Source organism: Nymphalis io, chromosome 24 (assembly GCF_905147045.1).
Source record: "Nymphalis io chromosome 24, ilAglIoxx1.1, whole genome shotgun sequence".
Classification (NCBI taxonomy): domain Eukaryota; kingdom Metazoa; phylum Arthropoda; class Insecta; order Lepidoptera; family Nymphalidae; genus Nymphalis; species Nymphalis io.
Window position 1 is genome coordinate 3,713,036 of NC_065911.1, and position 24,953 is coordinate 3,737,988.

The 24,953-nt window shown below is 30.7% G+C and overlaps 1 protein-coding gene across 2 annotated transcripts in view; it reads right to left on the minus strand.

The window, feature by feature from the left end:
• The window catches only part of LOC126777865 (uncharacterized), a 99,743-nt gene that overhangs the window by 42,798 nt on the left and 31,992 nt on the right, over positions 1 to 24,953 (minus strand). The window lies entirely within an intron of this gene.

Sequence of the window (24,953 nt, forward strand, 5' to 3'; positions counted from 1 at the left end):
TACTTTTGGTTTCGTTTCTAATTCTTACTCCGTTCAAGCTGTCCGATTATTGAACAAAGCATCTGAGCATATAAGAAAAGCCACCTCAAAATTTACTTTCAAGACTCGTCTTCGTGAGCATATTTTGTCAGAAAGGTCCTAGTTTTCTTCATCTTTGACATCTATAATGCATTATTATTCATATGTATATATTTATATTATAACTCTGTTTTTTATTTTCTTTGTCGTTGTTATATTTGTATGAATGTATATTTTTTATTATCTATTACCGCCTTCACGAATTTCTGTTTAGCCTAAAGGTTGACTGGTAGAGAATGCCTTTAGGCATTAAGTCCGCCTTTTGTCCTACTATACAATGTATGGTGGTCGAAAAAGTATTTAAATGAATAAATAAATAAATAAATAAAATATACTTCAGCTAAGATTCATGTGTACTGTCAACTAAAAGTGTGGTTTTAGTTATTGTAATTCAATACGGAAGGTTCATAGCGAATAAAATACGAAACACAATCTCTCTGAAAATAATCCGTATTGTTGGAGTAGTAAATTGGTATTCATTATATTTGATAAAAAGTTAAATGTGATATTTTTCATTATTTGTTTGTCTTTTTTAATATCGAAATAAGTGTTGTCCGTATCTTTGGTGTATCTGTCTATTGTATTGAGTTCAGTATGAGGTAGATGTATCTGAAGTTAGTTAGTGTGTAATTTCTAAATGTTGCATCGGGCACAAACTGAATTCGCTAATTTATATACGATTGATTAGCAATAAGTCTGTTGAACGGAAAGCTGAGTGAATCGCGATTTTCATTTCCTAGAGCACTACCACGATTTTTTATTTACTAAATATATTTAAAATGCGATTTATAATATCATTAAGCTGGTATAAACATTTGAAACCTTCAGACGAAGTATGTACGCTCGTACGAACGATTTATTCAACCACCAACTATCAATTTAAACGCCGAAAACATATTCACAGAACACTTTGACACGTATAAGTTTTTTTTTTCTCTTTTCTGGTGTGGACACGTATAAGAAACAAGTGAGACATTTTCGAGCAGATAGCACGTCCTTAAGGCCTGTAATATCAGATTTTGATTATTCGGGAGTTTAGAAGTAGTACGCAGTGCTTACACTCGAAAAAATTTAAAACCGTTGGTCTTGCTACCAACGGTTAACCTATTAAGGTTATTAAGGTCTAAACTCAAAAAATGGTTAATAGATAAAAAATTCTACTCTATAGATGAATATTTAAAATATAAGAATGTATTGAATAAATGTTAAAAAAAAAACCCTTATTTATAGGAGTATTTATACCAAACAAAATGTGAACGAACATTTTATAGCAGATTATGTGTTTTCATTTTTCACGACCGTGAAATGTCAGAAAGTTATACATCAAACTAGTGTATCGCCGTAAGTCGATATTTAGATTCCACGAGTGAGACACGAAGTGAGTTCTTACAGAACAACACAACTGTTGCGATTCTATATTCTTCTGTTAAGTGTTTTCGTGGTATAAAATGAGACATGTGTATCATTAGGCGTTTTATATGCTTTATACCTTTAAAAATAAAAGCATCGACCACACCAGAGCAACAAAACGGCTGTTAAATGCTTTTTGACGTGATGTTTTCAAATATAGTATTTATATTTATTTAGTAGCAAAACCCACGGTTTTGGTATCGTGGAATTTAGCTTATGACGAAAATTCTTTAAAGTCATTTTAACGTATATAATGCCTATTTGAATTATACATGTAAAACATTCAAATTATTAGGCAACGCAACGCAAAAGTTCGACCTCATGGCACTCGATTCGACCGATTAATATAAAAAAACAGAATAAATATAGTTAGTAGCTACTGTTATTTATAATTAAAACATATATAAACTTGTAATATTTTTTTGTTTGCAGATTCTGAAGAGCGAGTTATACCTACTCACGGTTTTTAAGATATATCTTAAAATTATTAGGAAAACATAAACCAAACTGATAAAAATATATTTATCTTTTTTAAATAAATTTATAAATCATACAAAATTTTCGCATCAAATATTTTTATATTACACTAAATTATATTCACAAAAAATAACACTTCATTTTGAAACACGTCTTACAAATCCATCCATCTTTCAAACTGGAAATAGAATAACATATTTTCTTAAAAACATCGTAACCTCGAATTTTATAACAGCGTAAAAATATTTGTTGACACTTTGAATATTTCCTTTAAAAAGGGCTCGAGTCTTGAATTTTCAAAACACTTTTTATATCGCTTATTTTTGGAACATTATCACGCCACTTTTATAAACAATAGCATGATTGCTGCTTCATTTTGATTTTAAATTCAGAATGATATCATATAAATATACTGTTACTTAAGAGAACTTTAATAATTTTATCTTTTTTTGGACGTTGTTGCGTTTGTAGTAGTGTAACACACAGAGATAAAACGGAAATAAAACAGTATGCGCCAGCTACCACATACCTCGAACTCTGGAGTAAGAAACGTTGGATGTATCATTTTACTAATTAGTTCATAATTGCAGCAAAAAATTACAATAAATATGAATGCAATAAATATAATAACATTAACTAAGGATATACGTATATATATATATACATAATAAAATCCGACGTGCTTTACAATTACCTAAATAACTAACTAGCTCCGGGCTGCTATTGAGATTTAGTTGACTGAAAACCACAATAACTTTCATTGGCTCTACCGAGGATTTGAACAGCAGAAGTCATGATCAACAACCTTAATCCAGCCATTAGACTACGAAATCGATAAAGCTATATAAAAAGTATGTACCGTTGAATTGTTCTCAAACAAAAAAGTCGTCGACACTATTTTTCTGACAAATTATTACTTCCCGCACGAAGCTTGAATTGGTCGTTTGTGATATATCACTAAATATAAAAAAATTAACCTCCTTATAATAGTCAAAGAATTTTTGAAACATAAGAATGTATTGAATAAATGAATAAATATTTAATTTAAAAGTAGTAGTAGGTTTTTATAGCTGGAGACAATTAAAAAATATGTTTTTTTTTAAATATGTATACAATTTCTATGTATGTATTTTTATTAAAACATGTATTTAAATTATGTTTTTTTCTGTCAATGATGTTTGTTTTCTGCCATTATTTTTTTGCTAAATTGTATATAAAAATGTAATGGTAATATCATAATTTAGAGGTAAATTTTGTGAAATTTTTATAAATCAGAAATCTGTTTCAATATTCTTTATTTTGGATGCCATCTTATGGTTGTTGTGTCGGGATTTTAACTTTACAAATTTACAAATAATTTGAATTTGACTATTGTTTATTCAAAAACAATCATATATGTTATCATTTAATGACTGAAAACGAGCGTGTCCTTCTGTATATTAGAAGATAGCAATTTAAATTTTTAATATTCCTTAAATATATATATATTATTTAAGAATATTTTTTTTAAATATGCTTGTGGCAACCCTAATTAGTAAAACTATATTATTTTTAAAATTAGATACATATTAATATATTTTTTTAAAGTTCTTAATTCCAAATCTAAATGTTGTCATTATTAATATTACTGATGTATTAAAAATTTTAATGGCGATTACGATTTATAAGATCGGTAACATTTGAATAGAAAATTATAGTATCGAATCTCTGTCCCGTTGCCAAAATATTACATAACGATCATTCTGTGTTCGTTCTAACCACTTAGCGGAACAATTACACCGAAAATGACACTGTTAAATCTTTACGATTCATAAAATAATTTACGTTTCAGAGATAAAACACTTTGTGTTTTTGAATTGGACTTTCCGCACCCTTTGGCGTCCTCTTTAAATTAATCTTCATTTCTTTGATAAGTCGAATATAATATATAAAGATGTTACATTTAATGTTCTATGAATAGAATTTTTTATATCGAAATTAACACGATTCGTACATTCACCAGACCGATTGAATTTTTTAACTGTGATTAATGGTGTTGGCTTTATTTAGGTTAGTTTATGTATATAATTAGTTTCAAAAATTCTTTCACTGTTATAAGGAGGTTAATTTTTTATATTTAGTGATATATCACAAACGACCAATTCAAGCTTCGTGCGGGAAGTAATAATTTGTCAGAAAAATAGTGTCGACGACTTTTTTGTTTGAGAACAATTCAACGGTACATACTTTTTATATAGCTTTATCGATTTCGTAGTCTAATGGCTGGATTAAGGTTGTTAATCATGACTTCTGCTGTTCAAATCCTCGGTAGAGTCAATGAAAGTTATTGTGGTTTTCAGTCAACGAAATCTCAATAGCAGCCTGGAGCTAGTTAGTAATTAAGGTAATTGTAAAGCACGTCGGATTTTAATATATATACGTATATCCTTAGTTAATGTTATTATATTTATAGCATTCATATTTATTGTAATTTTTTGCTGCAATTATGAACTAATTAGTAAAATGATACATCCAACGTTTCTTACTCCAGAGTTCGAGGTATGTGGTAGCTGGCGCATACTGTTTTATTTCCGTTTTATCTCTGTGTGTTACACTACTACAAACGCAACAACGTCCAAAAAAAGATAAAATTATTAGAGTTCTCTTAAGTAACAGTATATTTATATGATATCATTCTGAATTTAAAATCAAAATGAAGCAGCAATCATGCTATTGTTTATAAAAGTGGCGTGATAATGTTCTAAAAATAAGCGATATAAAAAGTGTTTTGAAAATTCAAGACTCAAGCCCTTTTTAAAGGAAATATTCAAAGTGTCAACAAATATTTTTACGCTGTTATAAAATTCGAGGTTACGATGTTTTTAAGAAAATATGTTATTCTATTTCCAGTTTGAAAGATAGATGGATTTGTAAGAGACGTGTTTCAAAATGAAGTGTTATTTTTTGTGAATATAATTTAGTGTAATATAAAAATATTTGATGCGAAAATTTTGTATGATTTATAAATTTATTTAAAAAAGATAAATATATTTTTATCAGTTTGGTTTATGTTTTCCTAATAATTTTAAGATATATCTTAATAACCGTGAGTAGGTATAACTCGCTCTTCAGAATCTGCAAACAAAAACATATTACGAGTTTATATATTTTTTAATTATAAATAACAGTAGCTACTAACTATATTTATTCTGTTTTTTTTATATTAAACGGTCGAATCGAGTGCCATGAGGTCGAACTTTTGCGTTGCGTTGCCTAATAATTTGAATGTTTTACATGTATAATTCAAATAGGCATTATATACGTTAAAATGACTTTATAGAATTTTCGTCATAAGCTAAATTCCACGATACCAAAACCGTGGGTTTTGCTACTAAATAAATATAAATAATAAATTTGAAAACATCACGTCCAAAAGCATTTAACAGCCGTTTTGTTGCTCTGGTGTGGTCGATGCTTTTATTTTTAAAGGTATAAAGCATATAAAACGCCTAATGATACACATGTCTCATTTTATACCACGAAAACACTTAACAGAAGAATTATATCAAACAAACGTCTAAATAAGTAATTAATTATTTTGCGTGTTTTCCGTTATCGCTATTTGCAGAAGTTTTCATGTGTGTTCCGTTCAATTTGAACCGAAGTGGTTTAGTACAAAGACACTACAGTACAGCTTGTAGCTTATTCCACCACGCTGCTCCAATGCGGATTGGTAGAACACATGTAGTAGAATTTTAATGAAATAATACACATGCGGGTTTTCTCACGATGTTTTCATATTCTCATCGTCAAGCACAAGATGAATTATTAATACAAATTAAGCACATGATTTTTTTTTAAATATTTCACGGTTTATATATAATAATAAAAATAAAAAGTATCTACATACTACGTTACATTTACATAACATTATAAGACAATAAAATTTAAATTATTATCAATCCAAGCATACAAAAGAGAAATAAATTAACTTTTTGTATGCAATGCAACATATTATATATTTAAGTAAACGTTGTATGTTCATAGTGGCAGATGCTAGGAACAGGTCATCTTATATTTATAAGTATATAAATCTTCTTCGACCTGCTTTCTCTTCAGCCGACATAAACAAAACAAATACCTTCTAGTTTTTCGAGAAACGTGTCAGGTCATTGTATAGAATCGCAACAGCTGTGTTGTTCTGTAAGAACTTCACTTCGTGTCTCATTCGTGGAATCTAAATATCGAGTTACGGTTATACACTAGTTTGATGTATAACTTTCTGACATTTCACGGTCGTGAAAAATGTAAACACATAATCTGCTATAAAATGTTCGTTCACATTTTGTTTGGTATAAATACCCCTATAAATAAGGGTATTTTTTTAACAAAATATAATCTTTACAAATGATCATTACTTTTTTATCATACGAGACACAGTTTATAAGGTTTTCGTAAAATAGCTTCTGTCATGGCGACTAGCGGTCGCTTCCAAAAGACGAAGACTTGGACGTTAAAAAAACAGTTATAGGATTTATTGTTTTTGAAATTCTATCATTTCTGGAATATTCTAAATAACATTTAAATAAGAAAGCGTTATAATTCTGTAATAATATTCTTTCTATCTCTTTCATTTCATAATCTATAATCAATACGGTTTGGTTCTGTTCATTATGGAAGTACGTAAACTTAAAACGCACTGAATAAATGTTTCTAAACAAAGGCTATTTATAATCATTTCTGTTTATGTTTCAAATGTAAACGTTCTGGTAAACGCTGCGAAAAAAAAAACCGCAGATATTTTAAAATAGATTGAAAATGTTGCCTGCGTACATCACCTGAACTCTATGAACAACAATCTACAGTACTTTTGTGGATTGTTTAAACGTCTTATATGGTAAATGCGTAAAGTGAAAGTAAAGACTACTTGCAAGTGTCCCACTGCTGGGCTAAGCATCTCATCTCTTAGTGTCTTCTGTTTGTTCATGAGTTCAGGCATGCGGACAGTCACTTTACGTGTATTGAAAAGCACGATACTGTGCAACTGCCATCTTCCTAACTTATTACTGAGAATTTCTTAATACGAAAATTCAATAAAAAAATTTTTAGTTTGACGTAAGATTCATTCAAGATCCTGTCATTCATTGTCATTTGATTTCTGAATAAGAATATGAATAACGTAACTTATTTAAAAAGGTAGCAATTGCTCTATCAATATACGTATTATTAAATCTATTTGTTACATTACAATAACATATAATTAAATAATATATGTAATTGTCGTTCAATAGTGAAAAAGTAAGTAATCTTCATACTTGCGGACGCTATCACATGTGTTTTTCCCACGTACAAGTAGAAGAAATACGAGTTGAATACAGCAATAAATATAATCTTTTGCAACCGCGCTCTTTATTATATACTAGTTTTATCCGCCGCATATCCTATATATCCTTCAAGCTTGCTACAAACCTTTCATCAAAATCGGTTTAGTGGCTTTGTGGTAAAAGCCTAACGAATAAAGTTTCGCATTTAAAATATAAATATATGTATACTATATAACATTTTTTTTATTTAAAAAATATCAGTCTTTCAATAGATAATTAAGCGAAGTCCATCGAAGACCATATAGTACTTGCGGGATTTTACGTAGGGGCCGTTGATATTACTCAACGTAGAATGAATATTAAAGTTTGGAAGGATTTACCCGAAAGCAAGAATATAATACTCGAGCGGATTGAATTTTTCAACTTTCCATTTTATGTACGTCAATTGCCGTATATAGCTGATATTTCAAGCCGAGAGATTTTCATAGAGATATTTGAAATAAATTCCACCTGCATCGCAAATTCCAATGGTAACCAAATTTCGTATACATACATTTGAAATACATAAGAATACGCATATTTATATATGTCTGATTGACTGGGGAATAGTCAATTTAAAATAAAATAAAATATTATATATAATAAACAAAACTCTCGGCTTAGCCAGCGTCGAATTCAGTGTGTGAAAATCCTGCAAAATCTGCCTCTATAACGTACATATACGCCTATCTTAATTATGTATATATAATATATCTTTATAAAATATTTAAATTAAAAATTCGCGACGGTAGTCTAAAATAGAAAAAAGATTGTTTTGTATGTATTGACAAAATTGACAGAACAATAAATTATGTAATTCATGCAATGCTAGTAAAACATTAAATAGTAAAGAAGTATATAGCTTACTTGAAACTAACAACTTTGTACACGTTGCTTAGCGGTTGTTTAGTTAAACATTGATTTCGCTCTTTCTTTCATTATTGATTTGGCATTTGTTAGATGAAGACGCAGCATTATTTGACTAATCATACTCTAAACAATGCTTATAAGTGAACTAAACTAGAAAAATATATTTTTTAAATAATAAAGTAAAAGAAACGTTTGTCATTATGTCACTATTTCGGAGACGGAAATCATTAAAATCGATTATAAAAGAACAATGTTTCTAATTGAGCGGATGTACATTTAGTAACATTACACTGACGCGCATTTATCATTTTAAATTAATTTCTATTCGCTTCTATTATTAAAGCCTTCTTATTATCGTCTGGGTATACTATAAATATTTATGCTGTTCCGGCTTGAATAGTGAGTGAGTCAGTGTAATAAATAACATAGGCACAATATGTATATATATATACTTATATATATATATATATATCTTAGGTTGGTTGCGAGATATTAGTGTATTTTTTTCCAGTACCAATGTTTTACTAACGCCAACCTATTTGCCAGTTTGTCTTTCTGTTATGAAAATAAAAATTGATGGTGTGTGTGTGCGTTATATATACTCCTTTTTTAATTGTCTATAGACTTGCTCTTAACGACATATCTAAAAGTCAGTGCTCTAAAAGGGTGAAGAAGGAACATTATACAGATAAACAGGCAGGGTTTATTGTAGCAAAATTGTTTATTTAATACTTTAAAGCAACAATATCAAAAATTTCTAAAATAAAGATATCGTTTATGCAATTTCGGCAGGAAGTCAATTTGTCAGTTTTACTAGTAACGTGGGACGAAATCGAATAGTGAAAATATTTTTCACTCCCCCGCTGACAGTGTTACTCGACAAGAAATAATGTCTAAATGTTACGTTCATGTGTTCTTATTTCATGTAATGTATGTAAATATCCTGTCAACCTTAGAATAAGTTACTTTAGATGTGCCAGAGTTTTTTTCTTTGGGTTGTCAATTCAAAATGACAGATGTACATGTATGTGATGAAAATTATTATATTTTTTTCTTCTTTTATTCTTATAATATTTTATGTAAGTTTGATAATTAATTTTTCTACTCGTCAACATTGGAAGCGTTAACAATATTATCGCTATTGTTAGTTCAAAAAGTTGTTAGAGAAAATTAAAAGATTATTTTCTTTCGTTTTAATAATATTATAATAATGTTTTTCGCTCTTCTATTTACTTGATCAGTATTGAATTTTTCAATTATTTTTTAAGACAAGATCGTTTGATTGCTATCTTTTGAGTTATGACTTTATATAATTTGCCGCTGTGAATGCCAAGCCAAGGTCATTGTTGTTCAATGAATATTAAAAATACTCAGACAACACTTCTATTGGGTCTTATGTTCTATGTGCTGCAGTAATGAAGATATAACATCAGTATTCTTACGTACTAAGCAAAATCTTCAGTTTATACAAAACATTTTTTCTTCGTATTAAAATATTTATTAAATACATTTTAAGTAATAATTTAGTTCTCGATTTCTTTAAAAACTCTACTTCATATAATTTTAATAAAAATAATTTTACTTTTCAGTCACTATTTGAAGCCGAGATGGCCTAGTGGTAAGAACGCGTGAATCTTAACCGATGATCGTGGGTTCAAACCCGGGCAAGCACCACTGAATTTTCATGTGCTTAATTTGTGTTTGTAATTCATCTCGTACTTAACGGTGAAGGAAAACATCGTGAGGAAACCTGCATATGTCTAATTTCATTGAAATTCTGCCACATGTGTATTCTACCAACCCGCATTGGAGCAGCGTGGTGGAATAAGCTCCAAAACTTCTTCTCAAAAGGGAGAGGAGGCCTTAGCCTAGCAGTGGGACATTAACAGGCTGTTACTGTACTGTAGTCACTATTTAACTATTAGATAACAATTGTGTTCTTTTGCTCGGTGTTAAAGGGAATCGTGAATTTCTGATGGATTTAAAAGCCTCTCAATACGAGAAACTTTGCTCAATAATAAAATAAGTAGATTATCTCATTATCCAATTAACGTATTATATAAAGTAAATATTAGGTCTAGCGTTGTCAGTTAGAGCCGGCGTAAACAATATTGAATGTAGCGCGGAACAGTGTTTTTTTTTATTGATTTGGCATCTAGCAATTTGGCCATCTGCTTATTGGCCCCCTTACCCATTGGCACTGGCACTGTATAACTGGTACTATAAACCACTTCATACACTGTGCCATTAACCACGGGATCTAAGATGTTACCAACCTAGTGTCTTTAATGATTAGTATTATGATGTTTGGTTAAAAGATATTAGAATAATGAAATATTACTGTAAAAAGTTTTTTTCACCAACCCATAGGCATTGACATTGTAAGAAATGTTAACCATCGCTTACATCTTAACCTTGGGAAACCTTGGGGAACCTTGGGAACTAAGATGTTATGTCCCTTGTCGTACATATAAAACATTTACAAATGTACTTATAAAACAATAATAATATATCTATTATGTATGTCAGTTACAAGTGTACATACTTCCAGATTCATAAATTAAAATTAACAAAAAATCATAAGTAAATTTTTAAAATTGTTATTATTAAATTATAAATTAATGTCATTGCTATAACATAAATCAGTAACAGTCAGTTAGATAAATCATAATCATGATTGAAATTAGTAAGAATAGTAATAAAAACTAATCATGCATTTTATAATTATTAAATAAACTTTTTCTAAGGACGATAAATTGATGAACTTACTTTTCATGCAAAAAAATCTTGAGTCAGTGAGGAATTACTGTCTATTATCGTTCTTGGCATTCTCGCCAATCTTTCATTACTCATTCTCTTCTCAATCTTACATTTTTCATCTTTTATAAATTCATTCGTTCAATATTAATTTATATCGAAATTTAGAGGATGACGTAAATATTTTAGAATTTAAAGTTGGGTGATTAGTAAGTTATCTTGTTTATTTTTTTATTGTTTTCTCAGGATAAATTAATTTATATTAAAATATAAAAAGTTGTCTTGTCATGTTGAATTTCTATTAGAAAGATATTTTTGAACTATATTGTGTAGATATTCTCGCTCTCATAGGAATTTCTATAAGTGGTATATGCGGCATTAATTGATTCGTATTTGTGTCACTTTTGGTAATAGCATGTACATTAGAAATAGGTAATACCAGTTTAATAATAATTAAAGTAAATTAAAACGAAAATATTATTATTTTAACCTGGCTTTTATAAGCATAATGTAGATTCTATCGAGAAAAAACGGAAACGAAATTCTATGTCAATGGTAATAAATACCATGCCCAATATATATATTTTGATTCAGTTTCGAAGGCAATGGTAACACGGATAAAAGAACTATTGTTAGGTTTTATACCAATTTCCATAAATTTTTCTTCAAAATGAAAATGAAGCATTTTCATAAAAACTATTATCCCTTTTTAGGGGTTTTTTCAAAAATCCTTCCTTAGTTTAGTGCTATCTTATTGCGTAAAAGGATTGCATACGGGTATGAAATTTTTCATGGTGCTAACTAGACCCATTGAACTATGGATTAATTATGTCAGTCAGTTATTCACTTATCATTTTATATATACATATGAAGATTATTAAAACGCTTATGTTACGCTGAACAAAGTGAATAGTTAACAGGAGTTCATGGTTAATCTCTGTAAAAAATAAATATAGCGTGAAACATTTACTGAAATAAAAATATTTTTATCTCATTATAACGTTTGATATGATCGTAGGCAAGTTACTGCTGCTTCATAATTTGTGTCAGTTGTAAAAATAAAAATTATTATAAATTCTTTTCAGGGTTGTCAATTTGATGCTGGAGTTTGTTTTTCTGAACACGCTAATCACATAAATTACCAATCCAATTTGAAAAAAATCTATCGTGTTAGATACTAAGCTTAGAAATGCTATGCTATATACTAAATATATTTTTGTAACAGCCTGTGAATGTCCCACAGCTGGGCTAAGGCCTCCTCTCCCTTTTTGAGGAGAAGGTCATTATACCACACTGCTCCATTGCGGGTTGGTGGAATACACATGTGGCAGAATTTCAGTGAAATTAGACACATGCAGGTTCCCCACGATGTTTTCCTTCACCGTAAAGCACGAGATGAATTATAATCACAAATTAAGCACATGAAAATTCAGTGGTGCTTGCCCGGGTTTGAACCCACGATCATCGGTTAAGATTGACGCGTATTTACCTCTGAGCCATCTCGGTTTTGTATAAATATATATAGTTAAAACCGATTCAAAAAATAATTAATTACGTAGATATTGTAAATAGTTCGATAACAATTTTATGTATTGTCATTAAATGATGTTGAAGTCAGTTTTTATTTAATCCCATGCTTTAATATTCTTGTTCTACCCTTAGTAGTGGTTTTTTTTATAAAGTTAATTGGGATTCTTAAAGCTCCACCATTATTCTATTCTTAGATTTGGATTATTTTTAAATTGGCAAAGACATATATTAAGTAACACAAACAAAAACGAATTGAAAATCTATTTTAAGTTGGTTAAAAATTGCTGAAATGTTAAAAGCCAAGAACCTTTCATCGCTTCTCGTCACGAGCACACGAGACTTGAACGCTGACAGCTTCCGTTGGGACAGTGTCTATATGAAAAACGCATTGAAGTAATTTCTTCAAGGAGCGAAGTGACGAAGTGAACTATTTCAATTCAAGACAAACTAACGTGCCGTGATGGCTCGCTGGTTAAAAGACCTAAATCACTACTAAATTTTTCATGTGCTTAATTTGATTGAATCTCGTGCGGTGAAGGATAAAATCGAGAGGAAATTTAAATTTCCGTAACGAACACGCATCAGAGCAGTGTGATTGAGTAAGCTCAAAATCTTAACCTCAACAAGGAAAGAAGGCTTTAGCTCAGCAGTGAAACATTTACAGGTCATTAATTGTAAACAAATATGAACGTGAAAGAATCTAATGACAATTTTAAAACATTGATATACATACGGTCGATATTTTATTCAAAGTTTTTAAATTTATGGCGAATATATAAAAAAGTTAGCAAAGGTTCAATACCCTCCTCGCTAACGATAGCAAACAGCAGATACAGAGGACAACTACTGTATTCTGCTTCCGAAGATAACCGCAACGACATCAACAGCACGTCGGTCGGTCGGGGTAATGTGACCGCAGACTAGAGCGCACGACTGTCTAAAAACACACGAACGAAAACCGCATTGTTTACTTAGATACTTGAAAACGGACGAGTTAAGATGTTAAAAGATGGTCGGTGACACTATTGTTTTGTTAGCGGTAGTGCGATCAGCGACGGTGGCCAGTTAGGACGGTAAGCGATAGTGTCACGGCATTTCAAATGTGTTTCACACAAAACTATATGAACCAGTCGAGAGTTTAAGGGTTCAAGCCTGGTAAGCATTATTCTACTCAGAGCTAAAGGTAAAAAAAAATTCGAGAGAATCCTGAATTACCTAAAAGGTAAAGGTAAAGGGCTGTGACACATTTTACCAGTTTTATTTTCTGCTGTCGGCCTGCGATCTACAATCTGGAGTTATCTTCGGAAATAAACATATATGTACAGCTTAACCTCAGCAGAATTGTCATGATACGTTACATAATAAAAGTCACAATTTGGTTTATCTCACAAGATAGGTAGGTAGATCAGAAATATAAATAAGTAGCTAGCCCGGTGTTGCAAAGCAGTTAAAACTGTATTGTAAACAATTATCCGATTTATAAACAATTCCACGTTGATGGTACTTTACCAGAAACCTTCACGCCAGTGCCAACATCAATTGTACAAAGTTTCCTCTCAATTGGATGAACGATGCTTGGAAAAACAGCTAAATATATATAAGACTAGCAAAACCCGGCAATTGTCCTGAGTATGCCAAGTTGATGTGCTGATGTGCCACTTTGTGGTTTTGCCTATCTGGGTACCCATCAGATATTCTAACGGCGCATTAACGATATAACGAATATAATGTTGAATATTTTTCCAAAACAACAAGATATTCTATTATAAAACTAACTGCGACATGCTGTTTTACCCGCGTAAGCATTATTTCTCCGTGCCCGTTAGTAGTAGCGTGGGTTTTACTACATATCAGTAAAATTTCTCAATAAATGGGCTAAATAATGTAAAAAATTAAACTGGTCGATGATGAGATTACCTCATTTATAAACTCTTCAGCTTAATTTATGTAAGAATACCTTAAGAAGACTTCAGGAATTGCATAGAAGCTTTCGAGATCTGGGTGTATAGAGGTATATTGACATTTCCAGCTGGATTCAAAAAAAATTTAAATAAAGTATTGCAACGCATCAATTAAAAAGGAAATTTTTACATGACGGAAAGATGAGAAAAGTTTCATATCTTTGACCCTTACATGCAACTTATCATGGTGGGAAAATTACCGGAAGAAAAGTTTTGCTTCGCAACATCCAGCAGTGCAAGAAAATCGCGAGTGCTGGGGAGCCTTTTCACCTCGCAAGGAATAGTAAGGAATACATTAAACTGCATGCCAAACTTCGCTAGTCGGAGAGGTACCCAAACAACAAACAAGAAGAACAAGTATACCCAGATGTTTTATACAATTTTGTCAACTTCCATGTGACAGCCCTATTTCGAGAACATTCAGGGCTCCGCTAGCTTTCCCGAACGAATAAATAAAATAGCGATTTAATTTCCAGCATTGTAAACAGGAAATCATTTTAAGAAATTAAATAAACAAAGTCGGTTTCATAAATGTATATCTGGTAATCAGCCTTGGCACCTCTTCGGTTTCATCACATATAAGTATATACTTATACAAATTGTTCGTCTGTTTATCTTTCTACCTACGTGTTATGGGTAAAGTTTGATCTTGGAAATTGATCAGGAGTAAAATTTATATAGAATTACATAATAAATGTAGTTTACTTTTATATATAAATATACATATGTAATGTAATAAGACTTGTCTAACAGTTTTATATTATATTTTTCACATTACAGAGGCGATTGCAGATTAAATACTCAAATTATCTTTTTGACTTATTAAGACAAAAAAGTGATTTTACAGTAAAAAATTAATGAAATAAGCGTCCCTTTTGAATCTTTCTTCCTTTTGATCTCATATGTGACATCTCTTTTATACGTTGACAGAATATTTGGCGCTCAACTAGCGTTGATATACGTCAGAAAAAGAAAAAAAAAAGTAAAGTAAAGTTTGTGAAATAATTCCATAATTTTTAATTTATAATTGAATTGTGTAACTGATTTATACTTTAACAAATATTGTTATTGCGTTAGTTTATTCGTTGTTTCAATTTAATATTCCCTTCTATGTTAAATATGTATAAAATTTGAGAATTATGAAAAAACATTTTTTTCCCTATATGAGCTATATCTGTAACTTTGTCTGTGTAATAGTATGTTTACTTTTTGTTAATTATTAACAAAAGTGCATAAAATATGTGCACTCATAGGCAGCGCGCTGCTCTTTATTATGTGAAGTATTGATTTCTTTTATAATCATAAAAAAGAATGCCGGAAGACCCGTAACCCAAGTTCTTTACGTTCTTACGAAGTAGTTCTCTATTATTATTACAATTTAAAAGATTAACTTATACTGAATAAATATTCTTTCACTCATATTGAAATTATTTTGTTTCACGAAACTTGCAGTACAATAATCAACTTACAACAATAAGTTTTAACTCATATTCGTAGTGTACTTAAGATAAAGTTGTGGCTTATATACTATAATTAGTTTTTATTGAAATGATTTTTTGTTTACAGTTTTGTATTTAAATTGAATTTATAATGATAACATTATTTTTTCACGTAGATACCTATTCAAGAGCATCGGGAACAATTATATATTATATTAATATGTTCGCTTGCTTGGTATGACAAAGATCGACTTCAACGTAAGATAGATAATTCAATACATGCGAGCGAGTCATGCGATTTTTTTTCAGTGGTTTGACTTTTACAAACTAAATTGACAAGTATATAAAGGGTGATATAGGGAACTTAGTAATAATTGCGATGATAGTTTACTGGCGGTTAAACGAAAGAAATGACTTTTATATGTTTCGCACTTCCTACGCTTCACCTACGTTTCCATGACGCAATTCAACGCTATTAAGCAAATAAAATTGATCGATTTTTTATTAAAATTCTACTCTAAATTACCCATACATTAGTTATTGTAATATCAAATCAGTTTTTTATTTTTCTCTTTGTCGGTATGAAGATTAAAATTAAAAATTATACTACCATTAAATTAAATGTTAACCTACCATGGATTCGGATAGATTTTAGGAAGAATAAATAATAGCAAGAAACAGCAGTTTTTTTAAGACAAATATATTATATTCATTTAATTAAGTAAAACATAAGGATTAATTATAGGTCTCTTTTTAATTTATATACATATAAATGATCATAATTAAAAAAAAATATATGAAACCTTACTATTCTGAATGCAAGATTTTATCTATACATATTAACAGGTGAACTTAAAAGCATGTCAAATTACAAATGTTTCATCAATAGCCAAACGATTCATCATTAGTTTTGTTGTTTTGATTTAATTGTCTCAAACAATTTGTGTTATCATTAATGATATAATCCCGTCATCTCTAGTAAAGGAATAATGTTTTCCAAATTAACTAAACCTTGAACGCCATCTGACTTTGATCTTCTATGAGCCAGCTTACTTTAAAAGTCATTCAGTACCGTAAAATGCCGGAACGATTCGAGATTTATAATAGTATTATAATAGTTTTATGTGTCGAACATTTTACATAAAACGATTTTTTATCTGTCGATATTAATAAAAAAATAAATTAAGATTGAAAGATTTCCGTTCGATTTTGGAACGTGTCTATTTCGAGTCGGTTTGTCGGTTATTATTGTTTGCGCACTTTTTTTGAAGATAATAAAAATAATTGTGGTTGCGATGTTCGTTTAAGTTATCAAAAGATTTGAGACTCAAAAAAATAGTATAATAATGTATTTATATTTGAAAGATCCGTGATAGCTTAGTAGATAGTAGATCTTAAACGAAAATCACGGGTTCCAATCCGGAGAAGAGTCGGTGAGTTTTTACTTATATAAATTTTCAGTAAAGCCTTTAAATATGTACAAATAAAAATTAAAAATAGTTACTGTACAAATCGTGACCGCGTGGAATGGTTGCAGAATGCTAGGCATTTCCTCTTTGAATTGCAATTCCGATTCTCGGGGCAAAACATTAACCAGCCCTCTTGTCACCAGTAGAGGCAATAAGACGGGGTGTAATATTTTTGATGAAAGTTTTTGCACTATTACTCCAAGGTCCAAGCTTTTCACTTGAATATTTCGTTTATAATGTCTGCTAAATTAATATAACCACTATATTCCCCTAACCAGCAATCGAACAGTGGAGTGAAGTTCCTCAAATACGTAATTTAAAAATGTATATAAAGTTTTTATAGAAGTAGCCGATAGCGGTAACATTAGATTCTCATTCTAGATTCAGCGGTAAATTTACCTAAAATTTACTAGACTTATTTATTTATTTAACAATTTATTGTACAAAAAGTGGTCTGTACTGTGAAAAAAAGTTACATAATTATTATACATGAAAATATATATTCAATTTGAATATAGTTTTAATATATTTTTAAATTAAATTGTATTTTTACTCTGTGGCTGAAATTAATATTTTAACGCAAACATTTTAATTGCTTCAAGTATTTACTTGAATCGAGACTCTTTTTTTCGCGATAATGAACGAGAAAATATTTTAAACGTAATCATCATTGAACTTTTACTACCACTCCTAATCTATAGAATTTATATCATATAGCTAGAGAGTTTGTATGGTTAATTACTCTAATCTCTGATCCGAAATCCGATTTAAATCGAATTTGAAAACTTTTTTTCGTCAAAAGTCCGTTTATTGAAGAATATATTGTATGAAGTATTAGCTATAAACTTTAATCATATATACGTTGAATACCATCCTGTGTGGAATGGTTATGTATAATCGAAATGAGGAATTTTGGAGCGTATCCATCGTAGACCTTTGGAGATTATGCAGTGAAGAGCTAGTCTAGATAGACCACACACTCAATTCAGACCAGCCTAGGCAAGCACTGAATTGGCTGGCGTCAGGTTGGTCGGCCCATGCTTGGCGGCGCTCAGTTTTAACAGAGACTAATAAAATCGGCATGACCTGGAACGAAGTAAAGCAAGCTGGTAAAGAAAGAAAGGAATGTTGAAGAATTGAATAAACCCTTTGCGCCGACGTGGGGACTTTGTATCTGAAGAAGATCAAGATTAAGACCGTGGAGCACAGTTTGTTATATATATTTTTTTGTGTTATTTTTCCAAGAAATATTCCTATTAAATTATATATTATATTTAATATCGTTACTTTATATAGAGTAGGCTGTATGTTTATATATTATACACATCATATGAAAAATAAATGTTACCAAGGCAAATAAAATACTTTATGCCCATATAAGCGCCCACGTCGGCAAAATCACACCATTGCCTCATTCTTGGAAGACGTTTGAGTTTTATTAAAATGTCATAGATAATCTTATTCTGCAGGATTATTAAATATTAAGCTTAGTTAGATCAATACCTGACATTGACATTTTTTATGACTCTCCCTTAATCTTTAGAAATGAGTTACTTAATTATTATAAAATGCATGATTAGTTTTAATGAGTACGTTTAATAATTTTAATTATGATTTCGGCGATTGATTTTTTTTAATAACAATGACATTATTTATTACTTAATTTTGACATTTTTAATAATTACTGATGATCTTTTGTTACTTTTAATTTATATTTGATTAGATTGAGTCTGGAAGTGCTATGTACAGTTGTAATTGACATGCGCTTAAACTATTATACAGCCGTAGATTGTTGTTATATAGCCTCAATGAATGGGCTATCTAACGCAGAGAGGTTTTTTCAAATTGGACTGGTAGATCATAAGATTAGTAAGATCAAATCCTTCAGTTTTGTTAATATTAGGTGTGACATAAATTTTTAGCAAATATATTTAGTCACTTTGTAAAGTGACTAAAATATTGTTATGTATTTTTGGTATATGGTTTTAGAAAGAGTAGACAGTAGTTAAGCCATGTCGGTTGAGAATCAATTGTTTGTACTTAAAATAAATATTATATTCGGTCGTGAATTGTAAGAAAGTGATATTGACGATAATAATTATAACATCAACATCAAAATAGTATATAAATATCAGTTGTCAACATTTCACGGGTGAGTAATGAAGTGAGTTCGCATAGAGTGGCACTGTAGAAAGTTACGAATAACATATAAGGGTGCATATATGTACGAAAATACCAAGTATAATGGCAATATGGTACAACTTCAATTAGGTACTCAAGCTATCCGAAGAAAACTGAATCGTTTCTCGAATATAGAAATTGGACTTAAAAAGATAAAATACAGGAAATCTTGTAGTATTTTAAAACTTTATTGACGTTTTTTGAACATCTCATAATCGTGTTCGGTAACTGGAACGATAAGAAAAAAATACACAACGCAAATTCAATAAAATTTGATGTATGATTGAACTGGCATTGAACCCGTAACGAACAAGATGTATGTGCAATGAAACAGTGATAAACTACGAAATGTGCCTATGACGTCATTTATAAGGCTGAGGCCACACCGGATACATGTGGAATTACAAAAGAATAGTTTTTATATATTATAACGAAAATTGCTTATGAGAGGAAAATACAGTTTTGTTCAAAGTGCATATAAAGTCAAATGGTTGATATCATTGTCAAATACAAAACAAAAGCGTTTTTTAAAGGTAATAGTTTACTAGATTCGTTAAATGGCATTTGTTGTTCTAATACGATTATGTATATAAATATTTGATTATATGTGCACAAATATGACAAACAATGCCAATAATGAATACGTGTTTCTATCCAAATGTCTGGTTTTTAAATCATAGGCTTCAAATAAGGCAAATGAGTTGACCATCACGACTTGGTATGCTTTCCTATAGACATTAGAGATGTAAGAAACATTAACTATACCTTACATCGCCAATGCGCCACCAACCTTGGGAACTAAGATGTTATGTGTCTTGTGCCTGTACGTAGGTAAGTGTTGCTGTTTAGCGATAGAATATCTGTTAAGTGGATGGTATCTACCCAGACGGGTTCGCACAAAACCCTCGTATCCGTATCCGTAACAGCCTGTGAATGTCCCACTGCTGGGCTAAAGGCCTCCTCTCCTCTTTTTGAGGAGAAGGTTTGGAGCTTATTCCACCACGCTGCTCCAATGCGGGTTGGTAGAATTCACATATGGCAGAATTTCAGTGAAATTAGACACATGCAGGTTTCCTCACGATGTTTTCCTTCACCGTAAAGCACGAGATGAATCATGATCACAAATTAAGCACATGAAAATTCAGTGGTGCTTGCCCGGGTTTGAACCCACGATCATCGGTTAAGATTCACGCGTTCTTACCTCAGGGCCATCTCGGCTTTTGAAAACAAAACCCTACAACCTAGTAAAACGTGTTTATAAAACTGTTGAATACACCAAACGTTTGTTCAAATAAAGCTATTTGGCTACGCGAACATGCTAACCCAAGTGAAGTGCCCCTTAAACATATGAACAAACAAACACTACTTCGCGTAACGTGTTAATAAAGTATTGTATACATTTGCGAACAATACATTGAACGATAATGCTAACGTTTTGATACCGCAGATGCCATTCAAAAAATATACTGAAATATTCTAAAGATCTTTTCTCCATTTAGTTTTAGGATCACGCGATGAAAGATTTAATGTCCGCCTGCTGGTAGCCCTTAGTTTATACGAGATACGAAAATTATTCGAATTATTTAGTTTTGTTTAGACATTTTTATTTAAGGTGAAAACGTCAGAACTCCATTTTTAAAAACGATAGAAAAATCGTAAAAGTGTACTTATAAACAACGCTTTGCACGCGAAATTCGGTATGCGTTCGTTGGATGTTTTTTATTTGAATAACACACGACTTAAAAAAGTATTAATTACGATTATAGTGATTCGATTTACAGATATAAGTCCTCACGATGTTTTCGTGTGAATTATAAACACAAATTAAGATATGAAAATTTAGTGGTGCTTGCCTTGGTTTGAATTTGGAAACATCGGTTAAGATTCTGAACTTATAACCACCATCACAACTCGAATATAACAAGTGTATATAATTTGTATCAGATTGAGGTCAATAATTTGGTAGTATTTAATAAAAATAGTACAAAATAAGGGCTTAACATACTAAGAGAGAAAATGTAAGGAGAAAGGATAATTATTTTTCTTTCGGTGGCTGGTATTTTCAGATGAATTAATCTGATATAAATCAAAAGTTTTCAAAACTTAAACCTCAATAAGCACATGTATTCTGGGTTCTTTCTACACCTATGTTTTCTGGGTTCTTTCTTGGGTTCATAGTTGTGTTCTTGGATGATCATATTGTGCTTATCTCCCAGATATCCATCCAAATAGGAAAGTGGACGTGTTGATTGGCCACCTGACGGTAAATGGTCACCATCGTCCATTGACATTATCGCTGTGAGAAATATTAACTACTCTTTACATACTCAATGCGCCACCGATCTTGATAACTAATACATTCTAATATGTAATGTCCCTTGTGCTTGATTGGTAAATTTCTCCTTCCATACTTATGAGGTATGTAGTGATATTTGTGCGTATAAAATTACGAAACAGATGCTTTATAAGCGACTGCCTGTCTAATCTTAAAAAGCTGAAAAGTAGGCCAAGATATACTTGAATACTACATCTGCAAATAAGACAGGACAAAGCACCCGGAGATAATAGGACGCTACGAGTGCTAGTCTAGTCGGCGCGTGACATCTTTTATTCATGGGTTGATCCTTTAATAGTTTACGATTTTGTAAATGTAGATTTCTCTACGAAGCGTATAATTATACAAACTTTTTTTTAATAATTTCGTAACAGCCTGTGAATGTCCCACTGCTGGGCTAAGGCCTCCTCTCCCTTTTCGATGAGAAGGTTTGGAGCTTATTCCACCACGCTGCTCCAATGCGGGTTACATTAATTATTATTTATTTCTGATCTTGATTTTTTTAAAGATAAATAAATTGAATTTGTTCAAAATCAAATTAATTACATTTAAAAAAGAATTACATATAGCTTACATGTTTTACTTTAACCAAGGGTCATATGAACTCATGAACTGCAACATTGGTACTGTAAGAAGTATAAAATATATACGCTGCAACCATAAGGTATAATGAGTTATGGCTGTATATCTTTCCACTCTTAAAACCAGCACAAAGGAAACACAGTGTACAGTTATAATTAGTAATCTCATGGCTCCAGCTAGGCATAAGCCTTACAAAAGTCAATGATCCCTAACATTTTGTTTTGGCACTATGACAGCGATATTTCCTACCATAAAATTATAAAGCACAAATAATAAATATAAATTTATAACAGAAATAAGCTTAATGTATGGTACAAATCTTAAAGTACGTTTGTGTGTGTATGTGAGTTTGTGTGTGTTTTAGTATTACTTATTGACTATGATTACAGTATGATTTCAGTTAAAGTTTAATCTAATTCCAGCATTTTAGGAAATAATAGAACAAGTCGTGAATAAACAGAGATTGCGTGAGCAAATCTTGATAAAAACTACTGTTTATGTACTTAATTCGTCTTATATAGTCTCAGCGATAGTTGAAAAATTCGTTAGGAAGCCTATACGTCGTGTCGAATGATACAAAGCCACTTGTGTTTCCAACCAATTTGCACTGAATCATTGTATTGAAATAAGCTCTATAATAATATGCTTCAAAAACTCCTCGCCGTCCAGAAGACTAACGCTAAACTCCCCGTTTTAACGATTTGTGGACTCACGCGTATTTGCTTTTGAGTATCTACAAAACCCAGTTATCTGGCTATTGTCTTCTATAATATTCAATGTTATCAAGCAATTTATGAAAATTATGACCTTATTTCTTACGAAAAAACGTATATTATATACAATCAAACGAACTTCTTGAAGTGAAGTTCGATCATTATTATATGAGTCGCTTCATTCGAAGATACAATTAACCAGGTAGTCCTTTTATCCTAAAGGCACTGTCCGCACGTTTAGAGAATCGATTTTCAATCGATAATTCAACCTCCTTTTCTAATATATATATAATATATAGTAATATATAAATATATATAATAAAGTATATATATATATATATACATAGATCCCACCCACCACAACCAAAAAAAAAATATTTTAAATAAACTTTAATGGTAAATCTCTAAACAAGAATGAAGTGACAAGTGACAGTTCAATAGAATAAGTATATATATATAATATATATATATATTTATTATATATATATATATTATATATATATTATATATATATATATATATATATATATATATATATATATATTATATATTATAAGGCAGTGGGGCCGGTGACATGATCTGAAATTGAAACATAAAAGGTCTTTCTTATGTTCGAAGAACATAATATCTGATATCATTATTCTTTTAAAGAGTAGAAACCAAGCAAATCCGGGCCAATACGGTAGCTTTGTTACTAATGTTTTTTTTTTCATCAGAGAAAGCGGTGCAGAGAAAAAAATTAGGTTGCCAGTTAATTGTGAAAATGTCGATTGTCATTGCATCGGGGTCTGGTTTCCATGAAATATATTGGTAACATTTAGCATTGGTACGCGATGTAAATAGATCGATTTATGGTTTACCTATAATTTGAACTATCTTTTGGTAAGCCTAGAGATATCTTTTGGTAAGAGATAGTTCCCATTCTCACATTTTTTCTTCTTTATTCTGTTTAGCCTCAACGTTTTCGCGTGTATTAATTTATGAGGCAATTAGAAAGATACCATGCATTTCGCAGCGTTGCCAATTTTTTTTTTTTACCAAGTCATTTAAATGGGGTAACCGAATCCCTCCCATGCGATTACTGGCTGTTATATTATCCACTCTTACACTATCGAGTAATTAGAATGTTAGCTAGCAAAACATTTCAATTCTAGGCAAACTAATAATTCTAAACGATTAATGTGAAAGGATGATTCCTCAGCTTTCCATCCACCGTTTGCTCTTTTCCTGCTGCAAAAAACTCCCCAACGTGTTTTAGAAGTCATCACCTGCCGAAAGACGTCCACTGCTGGACAAAGGCCTCCCCCAATGTTTTAGAAGTATCAGTAAGTAATTCCAACTTTAAAATCGTATCATTTAGTTTAGTTTTGTTTCAAAAATTTTATAGAATTTAAGTGCTAAATATTTCTAGCATTCGAGGATTATTGTTTATAACTAACCATCTTTGACTGTTGGATAAGAAGCATTAAGTACTCCGATAAACTGTGATAGTTCTCTAATGGAACATTTTGGCAATAAAATAAATTTATTGACTAAATGCAAAATTCCTAAACTTTTTTCATTTGGTAAACTTAATGTAATTTTTACCGTGTCATAAACAAAACTTAAGAACTTACAACCTGTACTGGCTCAAGATTGCTTTTGCCAAATTGATAACAAAACCAAGATACTGAAGCAACTGTTGACATTGTCTTGGTATTTCCTATAAATAATATATCATCAAGATATATAAGTAATTTATAGCCCTTGTTACGTAAATAGTTTATGACTCCTTTCATTATTTTCGTAAAAACTCTAGATGCTACATAT